This window comes from Brassica napus, chromosome A4 (assembly GCF_020379485.1).
Source record: "Brassica napus cultivar Da-Ae chromosome A4, Da-Ae, whole genome shotgun sequence".
Classification (NCBI taxonomy): Eukaryota; Viridiplantae; Streptophyta; class Magnoliopsida; order Brassicales; family Brassicaceae; genus Brassica; species Brassica napus.
The window spans coordinates 4,190,290-4,205,794 of NC_063437.1; positions in this window are offsets into that span (position 1 = coordinate 4,190,290).

The window sequence follows — 15,505 nt, forward strand, 5'->3', positions numbered from 1 at the left end:
TTATTAGATGATGTTTTTTGCTCTTTTTTTTTGTCATTTGTATATGTTATAGTAAAAAGTCTAAATTAGTGATAACAAAATTTTCATTGTGAGATTAATGGTTTAAGTAATTTATAATATTTTAAAAAAATTAAGTTATCAATATTTTTTCAAACTTTTTATCAAAAAATGTTCAAAGTAAATTTCAAAATTAAGATATTTATGTATTTTTATATGGCATATAGTTTAATTTAAAATGATACATATATTTATATATCTATTTTTTGATACTTATTAAATGAGACTTTCAACTTATATTATTTTTTAATTATTTGTATCATGTCATAACAAAAGTTTTAAATCATAGATCACAATATTTGAATGTGAAACTTTTAACAGTTTTAGTAATTTATACTCGTTTTTAAAAATTAAAAATATAATATATATATATATATATAATTTTTTTTAATTTTTATATGGTTACTATGATTATTTAATTTATTTTAATAGCTTAAAATTAAACAAATATAATTATAATACACACTTATTTTTATCAAATATTTATTATTCAAAATCATTAATTGTCATATATATTTTAGCCATATTAGGCAATTCCGTAATCTTATTTAAGCAAATAATGAAGCACATTAATAATGTATTTATTATGGTTTAATAAAAAGTTTATTATATATTTAGATGGACCAACCTATTTCTCTAAGGATTCTAAGAATCATTCTAGTGATGATACATGGCTACAAAAAAATGTTGCAATGCTTCTCAAATAATATATAGGGGATTTCTCGGTTTTGGTGTAAATTTTGTGTTTCTTTGGTGTGAATAGCGTTAAGAGATGATCAACTTGAAAAACATGGTGGACCCCCATACCTCATGACATTTCATATCTTATTATATGGTCATATAGTAAAAGTTATTCTTTGGTTGAATCCCTAGATTTACCGCAAACATAATAGTTAATACAAATTTGATAAGTCATATTATATTTAAAAAAATATAAAATATAAAAAGATAAAAAGATAAATCTATCTATATCCATCTATCTATACTATTATTTGCAAAGTAAATTTTTGGAATCGAACTCTCACGTTAAAAGTTAGACATGTTAATGTCGTTGTTACCCTTCATAAATTTATATATAATAATTTAATTAAAAACGAATTTTATATTAATAATATTAAATTTCTAAAAATACAATTCTCATATATTTTGTTGTTATCTTGTAATAATATTTATATTTCTAAAAAATAAAATAATACTTATATATTATGTTGTTATCTTTAAATAATATTTTTATTATAAAAATTAAGATATAAAACAATATATAATTAAATATTAATGAAGAAAAAACTTTTGTATAAAAATATAGTCTAAAACATTTCTAATATATGAGTGTTTTAAAAACTTCAACACAATAATTAGTATATATATTTTAATGAAATTTTTTGTCATATATAAATTATTTTATGTTTGGTATAAACTTGTTAAGAATATAAATAATAATTTAACATATTGTTTTTGAACTAACAAAGTATAAAATAATAAATATCTATAAGAAGATTATGTCTGTATGTGCGGGCAAAACACCTAGTATAGTAGTAATTGCCGAGAAGGGAATTTTTTTTACATTGTTAATAGAGGCGGATCCATAAAATATTTTAAATGGAAGCATAATTAATTAATATTTTATTTAATAATATTATATAAATCTATTTTTATTATTTTTCAATAAAAATAAAATTTTAAAGAAAAATAAATTAATATCACTAAAAACTTAATGAAGAAAAAGAGTGAATTTACTAACAAAATAATATCAAAGAAGTGCTGGAACTGAAAATATTTGAAAACAAGGTTTTTGAATGAAAAGAACTTAAAAAGAAAAAGACCTAGAAGAAGAGAACGACAGGAAGATAATGAAAAATAACACACCAAAAAGAAATAAGAAAAGTAGAGAAACGAAGAAAATATGAGATGTCAGCTTTGCGGTCTTGAAGGAGAATCAATTGACAATCAATCATACCCTTTTCGAGTGCTGTGTAGCAAGACAAGTATGTCCTTATTTGGAATGCCTCACCCACGTAATGGTTTATGTGATTCCTCCATCTTTGCAAACATTAACTACCTTCTCAAGATGTCCAAGAATCTTGGGATTCAAGAGAGCGTCAGAAGATCATGGCCATGGCTCCTGTGGAACTTATGGAAATAGAAATCATTTGATCTTTGAAGGAACCTCCTTTACGTGTACGGAGATAGTTAGGAAAGCTGCTGCAGATGCTGATGAATGGTTTATGGATCAGAGAATTGAAGAAGATACGTGGTTGGAAGAAACTCCAGCGGTGGTAGCTGTAGAGAAGTGGAGACCGCCCCGTCAGAACTGGTTTATGTGCAATATAGCAGTGGATTGGGCGAAGTACTCGTTGCTAACTGGTGGGGCTTGGGTCTTGCGTGATGAAAAGGGAGTGGTGTTATGTCACAGTCGTCGTACATTTGGTCAGTTTCCTTCTTAAGAACAAGCTAAGGAGACCGACCATAGTGTTATGAGCGGTTGAGAGTATGAGAAGTCAGAAGGTGAGTAGAGTGATCTTCGCTGGGGAGTTTAAAGAAATTTTTGGAGCTGTAAATAGGCCCTCAGCGTGGCCATCCTTTTGCCAGCAAGGTGACAATGTCCGTAGAGCGGTGGTAGGTATTGGTGAATGGGAAGCCTTAGTGATCGACAAGAATGCTAATAGAGGTGCTTCATTCATTGCTCAAAGTGTCATGAAATGTGGCTTCACTCAATTTTACGTTTCCTCGGGTCATCCAAGGTGGTTACATGATCTCTTTGTCGATGAAAGGAGTGCCCTCTAATTGTCTTTTTTTGTGTTCGAGATGATGTTGTAGGAGAGTTGTTTTGTTACCGATGGGTAGGCACTTGGAAGTATTTTGCGACTCTGTTATTGTATGGTTCACGGATTCTCTAATAAGAGCAACTTCATCCATTAGAATCCATTATGGGTTCTAATGATTAAAATAGTTGGTTTAAAGGTGATTTGATAAGTTAAGAACCTTGGATAATGGAATTAATTTTTTCTTCCTCCAATGGGAGAACCCCATAGGGGTTCTTAAATTTGTCATGAGACACATGAAACATCAGAGAGTTGATACAACAACTTGTCACGAGATAAACAATACAACATATTACACAATACAACAACTTGTCTTCTTCTGTCACAAGACATCAGACGCTTCGACCTGCAATAAAAACAAAGAGAGCAAAAGATATATCAGACGACCAGGGATACACATCAACACAACACCAGATACACATCAGGACAACACGCTTCCAACTCTAACTACACATCAAATACCATAATCTTACAGACACAATCAGACACATCAAAGACCATTATCTTACCGACTCTAACTACAAGTCAAAGACCAGTGATCATGAGTTAATAGTTTTGCATTAATTAAGAAAGACCACAATCTTACAGACTCGAGAAACACAAAGCATAAGCATTAAACTAAATGTTCACTACCATAACAGACACTACAAAATAACAGAACAAAGAGTAAGAAACGGGTTACACGAACCTTACAGGAGAAGATGGAGATCAAAATCCTAACGCCGGCGAAGATGGTGATCAAAATCGACAGAGAAGGAGTGATCGAGATTTGCGGAGGAAGAGACAAGAAGTGAAACAAAACACCTTCGGCTTTGAATCCAGACAGAGAAGATGGAGTGATCGAGATTGGAGATGATGGAGATTGGAATCCAAACACCTTCGCCTTTGAAATAACAATCCGACGCCGGCGATCATGGAGATCAAAATCGATCAACAATGGAGGAGCGATCGAGATTTGGGGAGGAAGAGACAAGAACTGATTTCGGGTTTTTGCCCTCACGAAAGAGAGAGAGAAACATAAAGCGGAGGTCCATTCATCATGTGACACGTAAGGGTCCTTACTGATTCCAAAAGGCCCAAATCAAACACCGGTTCTTTCGTTTATATCCCTTTTTCATTTATTTTTATGGGCTTTTTTTTTTGAAACTGGGTTTAGAACCCCCCGATGGACATGCTCTAATAATTCTAGTGTTAAAAAAAAAAGAGACGAAGAAAATAAGGGTATTTAATAAGGGGCAAGAATGGATTCGAACGTGGGTTCAGTCTTCAGTGGGGGCAGAGAAAAGGTTTTATTCAACTCGGCTGTAAAATACTTGATAATCCTAATGTAATTAAATTTATTTATAAATTTTACTGGGGCAGTTGCACTCCTGCTGGGTAATATAGATCCGCTCCTGATTGTTGACACTGACAATAATACCTTAAACTCTAAATCCTAAACATTTAAACCCTAAATTATAAACACTAAATCATAAACCATTGGATAAATCTTAAATCTTTGGATAAATCCCAAATTGTAGAAAACACCTATTAGAGTTTAGGATTTACCCAATGATTTAGGATTAGCCAATAATTTAAGATTTACCCAATGATTTAGAGTTTAGTATTTAAAGTTTGGAGTTTAGTATTTAGGATTTAGGATTTTACTGACAATGTTAACAACATTTTTTTTTTTGGTAATTACTACTATCTTTTATTTGTTATTTTCTTTGTAAGAAAAACAGAATATGACTTTGGCAAATTTTTATTGATTATTATGTTAGTGGTAATTAGGAGGTGAACCCAAAGATAATTCTTATTTTTTTATATATACATACAAAGTTAGAGAAGACCATATGAACCCTTGTTATATTTCTTACATAACTTCTCTGTGGTTTGTTTCTCAACAACACGGAATGGACCTTGATTTATGAAAAATGATTTTAATGAAATTACTGATCATAGTGAAAAGGAGGGAGGTAGAAGGCGCTCTGATAGCTCCTTTTTTTTTTTTTCTTTCAAGCAGATGCTGAGTGATTGTGGCATGCTCAAATTTCCATTTATTGGAAACATGCTTTCTTGGGTTGGAAAAAGATCAGGAGGTAAAAATGTTAGATGCCAACTAGATAGAGCATTAGGGAATGAAGACTGACATGAAAAGTTTCCTCATTCAGCTGTTAAGTATCTCAGACTTTGGGGCTCAGATCATCGTCCAGTCATAGTAGATATTCTCACAAAACTAATTAAGACATCTAAAAAATTTAAATTTGATAAACACTAGTTAGATAATGAAGAACTAAGACAAGTCATTCTTGATGGATGGAAATCAGATGATTTGCCTCCTGAAACGAATATAATGGAAGACTAGATTTTGACCCGCGCTTTGAAAGCGCGGATTTATTTTTGTTTTTTTTTTCAATTGACAAATATTTAGTAAATGTCACATTTTCATATATTTATGTTTTATTTTATAAAAGACTTAAAAATTTTATCTTTATTTATCGTATTTTATTTTAAATGACTGTTTATGTTTAAAAAATTAAACTTTATTTTTAATGAATTAAGTTGGTATAACTCTGATAAATTAATTTTATTATGTGGTTAATATTTTAATTAAAAATTATATACTTTTAATAAAGATTTATACTTTTCAATAAAAAAATCAATTATTTTTATGAATGCTTAAATCATATTAAGAAAAAAATAATAATAATTAAGAATAGTTGAGAAAAAATTATTTGAACTTAGACTCAATGGCCCAAAGGAAAAAAAAGTGAGAATTGAATCTGATTTTTTAATAGGCCCAAATGGCCCAAGAGAGATTTGATGTGGGCTGGATCCAAAAATAATGACCCAATATAGATGTGTTATTAATATTACTTAATTGCCCTTAATGAAACATGCAATGTTAGTAAAGGAAAGGGTAGGCTAAGGTAATTATGACAATATGATCCTGCTTTAATAGTATAGATATTGCTAGTTGTTGAAAACCCTTGAGCCAATGAAGGAGGCAGAACAACCTGAATTCAAATAAGCCAGTGGAGGAGCTTAAGGAGAAGGTAGATAATCTATATTCGAATGATGATGCTACTTCAGAGGAAATAACAGAGGCTCTAAAAGAAGTATCAATTGTTCTTAAGGCAGAAGAGATGTTTTGGAGACAGAAAAGTAGGGTTCTCTGGTTAAGAGAAGGCGATAGGAACTCAAAATATTTCCATGCGCTAACGAAGCAAAGAAGAGCTAGGAATATGATCACAGACGAAAATGGAAATATGGTTGAGCATGAGGAGGGACTAGTAGCCATTGCTACTAGCTATTTTAGGCAAATATTTGAGTCATCCAACCCAGAGGATATAGCAGATCTTACATCACCGCTAACTGAGTGGGAGGTTAAACTAGCGCATTTCACTATGCACTCGGAAAAAATCCCGGACCAGATGGAATGACAGTCCTCTTCTACCAGAAATTTTGGGATATTGTAAAAGAAGATTAACTCGTATGGTTAATCAGTTTCTTTTTGAGGGAACAATGGCTCAAGGGCTAAATGATACCAATATCTGCTTAATTCCTAAGACGACTAAGCCAAATGAGATGACAAAGTTTAGACCTATTAGTCTATGCAATGTCAGCTATAAAATAATATCTAAGATCTTCTGCCAGAGATTGAAGAAGATCCTCCCACAAGGATATCTGAAACCCAGTCAGCCTTTGTTGCTAGAAGACATATTATAGATAATATCATGATAGCTCAAGAGTTGTTTCATGCGTTGAGAACCAAGCCAGGTGGAAGAATTAAGAGAATGACCACAAAAACGAATATGAGTAAAGCATATGATAGGATGGAATGGTCATTTATTGAGGTAGTCATTCATTGAGGAATTCATGCGAAAATGGGTTTTTCAGAGATATGGATTGACTGGATTATGATATGCATCACCTCGGTCAAATACAAGGTTCTTATGAATGGAGAGCCAAGGAGATACATTGTCCCGAAAAGAGGTTTACGTCAAGAAGATCCTTTGTCTCCTTTCATATTTATTCTATGCACGGAAATGCTCGCTAGCCTTCTTAATCATGCAGAGAATCAAGGGAAGATAAAGTGGATGCAGGTTTCACGCGCTAACCCCTCGGTATCTCACTTTCTATTTGCTGATGATAGCATTTTCTTCTGTAAGACGGATCCCTGTGAATGTGAAGAAGTTATGAAAGTAGTTAGGAAATATGGACAAGCATCAAGTCAATGTATCAACTTTGACAAATCCTCCTTATTCTTTGGTAAGAGAATTCCAGCAAATGATCGACAACAAATTAAAGATACACTTGGAATCCAAAATAAAGGCGGAATGGGTTCCTACTTAGAAATTTCAGAGGATATTAGTGGGTCCAAGTGTAAGCTATTTTCTTTCTTAAAGGAAAAAAAATACTACACAGGGTGAATTGTTGGATTGGTAGATGGTTATCAAAAAGAGGGAAGAAAGTACTAATCAAATCTATTTTGTTAGCTCTTCCGACATATGTCATGTCCAGTTTCTTGCTTCCAACAAAATATGTAAAAACCTTGCAAGTGCCATTGCAAAATTTTGGTGGAGCTTAAATCCTCCAAAAAAGAAAATTTACTGGACAAAATGGGAAAAGCTGTATGTACCAAGAGAGGAGAGAGGAACTGGTTTCTGTATGATCCATGAATTCAACCTAGCACTTCTAGCAAAGCAGCTTGGGCGTCTTATTAAATTTCCAGATTCACTAGTGGCGAGAGTATTACGGGGAAAATACTATTGTATGAGCTCGCCTTTGCGAATAGGCTCAATGGACAATCCATCTTATGTGTGGACGAATATTATTGCGGCTAGAAAGTTATTACTTATGGGTATCATAAACAAAGTGCATTCAGGATACACAATTAATGTGTGAGAGGATCCATGGATTCCCTCAACACCAGCCAGGCCGACTCGCCCCATGGCCCCGGTTGTACATCTGAAAATGACCGTCAGTGGCCTTATTAATTTTTAATCAAAGGAATGAGATGTTCAACTACTGGTATAATATGTAGATCATGAGGATATACCGATGATTTAGAGGTTGGCGATAAACCCTATTCATCGCCGTGATACTTTTTGCTGGAGCTACACAAAAAATGATCAATATACAGTCAAGTCTAGATACTGGGTGGCTAGAAATATACTGAAAGATGATGAAGAAAATGAAGCTCTAGAGCCCATTATAACCAAACTCCAAACCGTTGCTTGGCAAGTAAATGCACCTCAGAAAATATGTCATCTTATATGACAATTAATTACAGGGCATGTAGCGGTCACAAAGAATCTGGTCCACCATAATATGCGTTGTGATAACTGTTGTCCAAGATGTGGAGAACCAGAAAAAACTATTACTTATGCGATCTTTGAATGCTCATCCGCCTTACATGCATGGTCATTATCATCAACTTCGTCAAGCCCGCAAACATTTCTTATCTCGAATATCTATGCCAATATGGACTATCTTTTTTGGAGGAAGAACAATATTCTGGAGCTGGAACATGATAGGGATCCTTATCCTTGAATAATTTGGTATAGTTGGAAGGCTAGGAATGATAAGCTATTCAAAGGTATAGATAGGGAGCCATTGGAGCTTGTCAGGTATGTAGAGAGTGAGAGTCAGGCTTGGTACAATGCAAATGAGACAATACATGCTCCCCCACATGCACAAATCGTTGAAGAACCACAAGTCTTAAGCTTGGGTAATATTTATATGGTGGATGATTCATGGACCTCTACAGCTCAATTCAGTGGAAGTGGATGGGTATAGAAGGATAGTATGGGAAATATCCAACTTATGGGGACACGAAACTTAAGAAGCTGTGAGTTGGCATTGCACTCAGAACTGGAAGCGCTAAAATAGGAAATGGAAAGCGTGAAAATGATAAAGGACCTACAAGTTTGGCCAAACTATTCAACATCAACAGAGCTGGAGATCATTCAAACTCTTCAGATTTGCTTCTCGGACTTCAAGATCTCTTACATTCCAAGGGTGCAAAACGAAATTGCTGATTCGCTAACTAGGACTGCTCACTCATTTCACATATATCTTTCTTTTATTGGGTTTTTTATTTCAATCTGGTTACCTAGACCACCTCAAGATTGAGTAATAGAATAGCCATTTGTTGGCAAAAAAAACCTTCTTTGTAGTTTAATTTAATTTTTATATTTTACAATTTTTAAAGTCTGGAACTACAATTTAAAAATCTTTAAAAATAAATTCCAGTTATGTTATAGAAATCAAATGATATTATGTTGAATTTATTAATATATTGACATATATTTTAATTATAGATATCTAGATAAATATATCTTATATTGTAAATTGAATCAAAAATTTTAAAATCTAATCTATTTTAAGTTGAGAAATTTACTTGAAATGACACAAACTTATTCTTTTATTACTAGAATAAACATATGTTATAAAAATTATTAGAGAGTTTTTATGGTCTAAATTATCCTCATATTATGGAAGTCCCTTGGTCCAATGGTTTGACTAAAGAGTTCACTAATGCTTCTAGACCAGGAGGTTTGAGTTTCGATCCCCAGACGAAGCAAAATTATGCGAATTAAAAGAAAAAATCTTACAAAAGATCTGCAGCATGGCGCAAAGAATACTATCAAGAATGAATCCTATAGGTCAGGTGATGCAGTCATGTGTGAATCCTCGTAAAGCATGTAGAATTTTCGGCTGTATAATCGTTTGTAATATTTTTCATAGTTTGCAATAGCATAATTATCCATCCTTTTAAAAAAAAAATCCTTATACGTAGTTATATAAAAAATGAATTACTAAAGTGCCATTAAAATTTTGTGCCACATAATTGTTTAATGATGACAGATTTATTTTAACAAAAACATATTTGGCGGAATTTAATTATGTTTGATAAACTACTTGTGTAAAAGAAAATATGTCACAAGCGTGACACGAGACTTTTCTGTGAACAAATTGAAGTTGGACCATGTAATTCCACTGAATCATTCTTATTGTAAAAGCATTTTCATAGAAGTTGGAACATGTAATTCCAAATAACTTGAAACATTGAATATCTAAGATGACATATTCTTGGTTCACCTCCTAGGTGAACCTAGATTCACCGACCAATAAGATTGTGTTATTTCATATTCGATATCTTTTAAAAAAAATATTGTCAAATTATATTATGTTTTTTAAGAAAAAAAAGTAAAAAAAAATAGTAGTAACTACAAATTTTGTTTTTTTTTAATTGTCGTCAGCAAAACACTTAACCATAAATCTTAATCCTAAATTCTAAATCCTAAACCTTTGGGTAAATCCTAAACCCTTTGATAAATTTTAAATTCTAAATCAAAATCACTAAACACTAAAAAAACACTCAAGGGTTTAGGGTTTTAGTGTTTAGTGTTTTTTATTTAGAGTTTAGGATTTATCAAAGAATGTAGGGTTTACACAAAGGTTTAGGGTTTAGGATTTAGGGATTAGGGATTATGATTTAAGATTTATGATTTAGTGTTTTGCTGGTGACGTTAAAAATATTTTTTTTTCAAATTCCTTTTCTGTAACTACAATTTTTTTTTACATTTTTTTTTTTAAAAACATGATATAACCTGACAATTTTTTTTTTTTTTTTAAATATCAAATTTGAAATAATAAAGTCCTATTGGTTAGTAAATCTAGAGGTTTACCTTAGGAGATGAACCCAAAAATAACTCTATATTTATTTTATGAAACTAAAAGATTTGTGAAGACAATAAATGAATCAAAAACCAACGCACTGAAACGCAGAAAGCCAAATCTAGTGCGGTTCAGCTTTCCCCTACCACTGACTTTTATGGACCTTGAGGAGGCATTACAAAACACTGCAACGGACTTTCTTGCCTAATGTGTCGAATACACTTTTATATTTTGTAAAGTGTGCTGATTTGAATTTGAGTCTGGCTAATCTAACAGGGTTGCAACCTACATACAGTATTTCTGATTAGCTATTTAGGCATGTCATGTGAGTTTTATTACTGTATAAGCTAAATATATGCATGTGAGCTTGTACATCTAGAAATACCGACTGAGTGAAGCTAATCGAGCAAATATGATGAATCCTTCCTTAACATGATTTATATATATGCTCCCTGAGAATTTCAGTCACAACTAGCTAGGGTTAGAATATTTATGATTTTTAGCTAGTAGTTCACAAAGTGGTTATAAAATATCTTAGATCCTTATATTTTCACTGTTTACATAGACAATCTTTTTTTTTCCCTAACCCATCTAAAATTAGATAAAGCGAAGAGTAGACGAGCCGATTCTCCTAAGAACACCTCCATCTATATGGGTCTGAACTATATGGGTAAACAGGTAGCCTCTGGTGTTTACATAGACAATCATGTGTACTATATTACATATCACTAGATATATATATACATAGAAATTATTGCAGATCACATTTAGTTTACTTCTAAATGCGGTCACACTTTCTTGTTACATCTCAAAACATATTTGTATATATTGGTCTCCACTCTCCGTGCGATTCAACATGATTTTGTTTTGCTTTTGACTCTTACCAAACATCTATTTATAAGCAAATTAGTTTATCATACAGTTAATCATATGAAAACACAACTCGGAAAGATAATATAATTGTAAGAAATTAGTTGAGAGTAGTTTTCTTTTTCTAGCATCCTAAATAAAATTTTCAAATATTTCCTCATAAAATAATTAGATTTTCTATTTAGTAGTAAAATTCTGTTTAAAAATCATAAACCAAAAAGAATTACAAATACTCGCATCTATATATATACGATTAAACTCTCTCAGATTTTATCACCATATAATAATAGATACAAGAAAAATATTAAGTGAGGTTTTTCTTGGTAAAGCTCTAATTATTTTTACTCTTACCTTTGCTAGATGCTGACATAATTATTTGATGTTGTCGCACATAAGCTAATATCACTACTATTCTATGTAACATAAATATACATTACTATATTTGATTGTAATTAATAGTAGTTTTCGTTTTTATATAATAATATATTCTGTATTTATAAATTATTTAAAGTAGTATTTTTTTTTTAAAAAAAGAAGTGAGTTTAAGATAATTAGGAAATAAAATATATTATTTTAATAGATGTCTTTCTTTTAATACTTCATATTTATTTATTCTTTTAAAAAATAAACAGATTAATAAGAATTTGCCAAGTCATATTATTTTTATAAAATAAAAACAAAATAGTCGTAGTTGCAAAAAAAAAAAAATTAACATTGTTAACGCCGTCATAAACACTGAGCACAAAATCTTAAGTTTTTGGGTAAATCATAAATTCTTAGATAAATCATAAACTCTAAATCATAAACATTGAACACTAAATCCTAAAACACTAAACACTAAACGCTAAACGCCGTTAGCAAAATTCTAAACCCTATAGTTTAGGATTTACCCAAAGGTTTAGAGTTTACCCAAGAGTGGGTTTAGTGTTTGTGGTTTAGTGTTTAAGATTTATAGTTTGTGTTTAGGTTTAGTGTTTAGGATTTTGGGTTTAGTGTTTTGCTGATGGCGTTAATAATGTTAATTTTTTTTTAATGGCAGCTACTACTATTTTGTATTTATTTTTATCTTTTATTTAAAAAACATAATATGACTAAGCAAATTATTATTATATGTTTTTTTTCAAAATTTGAATATGAAGATGCAAACTATTTGGTAGGGTGAACCCACACCCACCACCCGTAACAAAAAAAAAATCCATAAAGGGCATTCGACCACCCATAAGACGCAGAGACTCGGTATAAAATTTGGATGGAAAATATTTGGAAATTATAATATACATAATATTTTAATGGTCAAACGTCAATACAACGATGAAAACATTAAGACACAAACTGTATTGTTTAATTTATTTTCTTGTAATCATTTAGTATGAATTGTTACTGTAGTCCTACTCCCTATTGGTATGCGTAGAATTGTTTTGCTTCTTATTCATAGTATTTTTGGTAAACGTTGATTAGGTAGACGGTATCGTGGTTGATATTTTGAAACAAAAAGAGGTAATTTTCAATATTAGAAAAAGTTGTGTTACTAGTGTTCTTTTTCTATTTCAACTTATTTAAATTGCAGATCACAACTCTCTCACCATCAAGATTCAAGACACAATCTTTCTAATATGAAAGTAAACGGGCCTTTATATCTTTTTGGGTCTTGAAATCTTATGTTTGGACATCTATCAGACTATCATTATTCTTTGTCCGAAGCGACTGATTTCCTTTTAGTTTCATATGATTTTTGTATATCTTGGTCAGGGGGTGACCCACACAGAGAGGAGTGGGTTCAATTGAGTCAATTGACACCAAAACTATAAGATAAATAATGACTTTTAATTTGAAAACATTAATCTCTTGTGGCAGAGTTGGTTTATAGTTCCCTCATGGGTTCATCCCAATGATAATGTGATCCATAAATCTTGTGTTCGATCTTGGTCACATGTTTTCAAACAAATATGTAAATCCAATTTCTGTTTTTGTTTTCTTTTCTTTTCTATAAACGTGTTTGTTTCGAGTTTTGTTTATTGGTTAAAGATAATTGTGTACCTGATTCTTTGAACCAAAGCTTATTGGACACTTGTCAACGTTATTAACAAATTAATTATTGTGAATTAGTCTTGACTATGGTTCACATGGGAAGAGCCAAACAGTTATTAATTAGCATATAATGAGAGATATGTGATGAATATTCAAAAGTTTGTTGGTGGGGCAAACTCTATTAAGTATGGAGATCATGACTCATACATATATTGTTAGGTCTTCGTCTAAAATTTAAAGTAAATGGATATAAATAAGACAGAGCACAACCAAAAGTAATTCACCGGAATATTCATTTAATATCTCTTTTATAATAAATACTATATGCTAAAATTGTGAGGATGAGAAAGGAAGGACGAATAAATTGATTTTACGTGTCTACGTTGTTCCCTTAAAAAAACAACAAATATGGTGGGACATTTATGACTTTAAAAGGTAAACGTCTCAGAACCTAATCCATTTTTAAAATGATTGTAAGTGTCTTTGATTAATCTTAAATTTTCAAAGAAAGATGTGAACATTAATGTTGGCCAAGCAGTCATCCTTTCACAATAACTGAACACTTGAACTGATTTAAATATTACACTTGAAATTAATATTAAATTTAGATTTGAACGTAAAGATAAATATATTTTTTCTGAATTTTTGGTTATAATTAATTAATGAAAACACAACTAATCGATGAAGTTTTAAAATATTTTTGATTGGTTTGCTCATGCAACTCTCAGTCTTTCAACACATCAACTTTTTTATAATCTTATCTAAAATAAATAACATATATCAAAATATTAAAATATTGCAAGTATTTATTAATGCAACTCTGACTTTATATTTTCTAATTTTCTCTAAACAACATATATCAAATTATAAAAACTTTTATAAACCTGTTTACATATATAAGAGAACCAAATTAATATAATAAAATAAAAATAATAATTCAGTTTAACTATTTAAAATTGTTCTTCAGTTTGAAAGAATATACGAGCTCAACATACCATACATGAACTGATCAAAACATTTATACATGAAATCAAATATCCAATTAAGATACATGAACTGATCAAAACATTTATACATGAAATCAAATATCCAATTAAGATGAGAAAATTATGATATTTAATATAATTTTTATTTATTTATCATAATATAAATAAAATATTAACTAAAACTTATAAACAAATGTGTAAATATTTATATACGTGCATGATAATATAATGATATTTAATATAATTTTTGATTATTTATTATGAATATAAATTAGAAAATTAGTTAAAATTTATAAATAATACACGTGAATATTAACAATTATTATTATTAATTATTTTATAAATATTTATTATCGTGTGAGCAGAGCCGGTCCTACAAATTTAAAGACTAGAAGCAAAAAAAAAATTTGGCCACTTTTAAAAGGGAAAAAAAACAAAAATGTTAAAATGCCCATAGCAAGATTTGAACCTCGGTTGTTTGACAAAACTAAGACCAGTGATTACCGCTACACTAAGAGAAACTTATTGCAAAATGTGGACGAAAATAATTGATAAAAGAAAAGGCTGGAAGCAAGTGCTTCTTTTGCTTCTACCAAGGGCCGGCTCTGCGTGTGAGTATGAAAAATCAAATAGTATATATTTATATAAGAGGAATTTCTTTGAAAGCTTAAAATAAAAAATAAGAAACTCGACATGGTCAATAGCTTTTCCTTGAAGAGGAGTACATCAATTGGAGGAGTAATTGATGTCATGATGTGTGTGAAAAATAATTAACTTTGAGTAGAAGTATCAGTACTGACTCTCACATGATGTTAATCCTAATAATACAAAACTAAAGTTTGATATGCGCATCCGCGCGTGTATTTTTTCTACAGTTATATAAATCGATATTTTAATATAACTCATTAAAAAATTGTTTGATATAATATTTATACACAAAATGTCATTTATATGGAGTAATTGTATTTATTGTACCTAATCGTCAATTGGTTAGTATATATATATATATATATTTTTTCTTATTGGATTTGCATTGGACTAATAGGTATTTAAAATACGAATAAAATATATGGT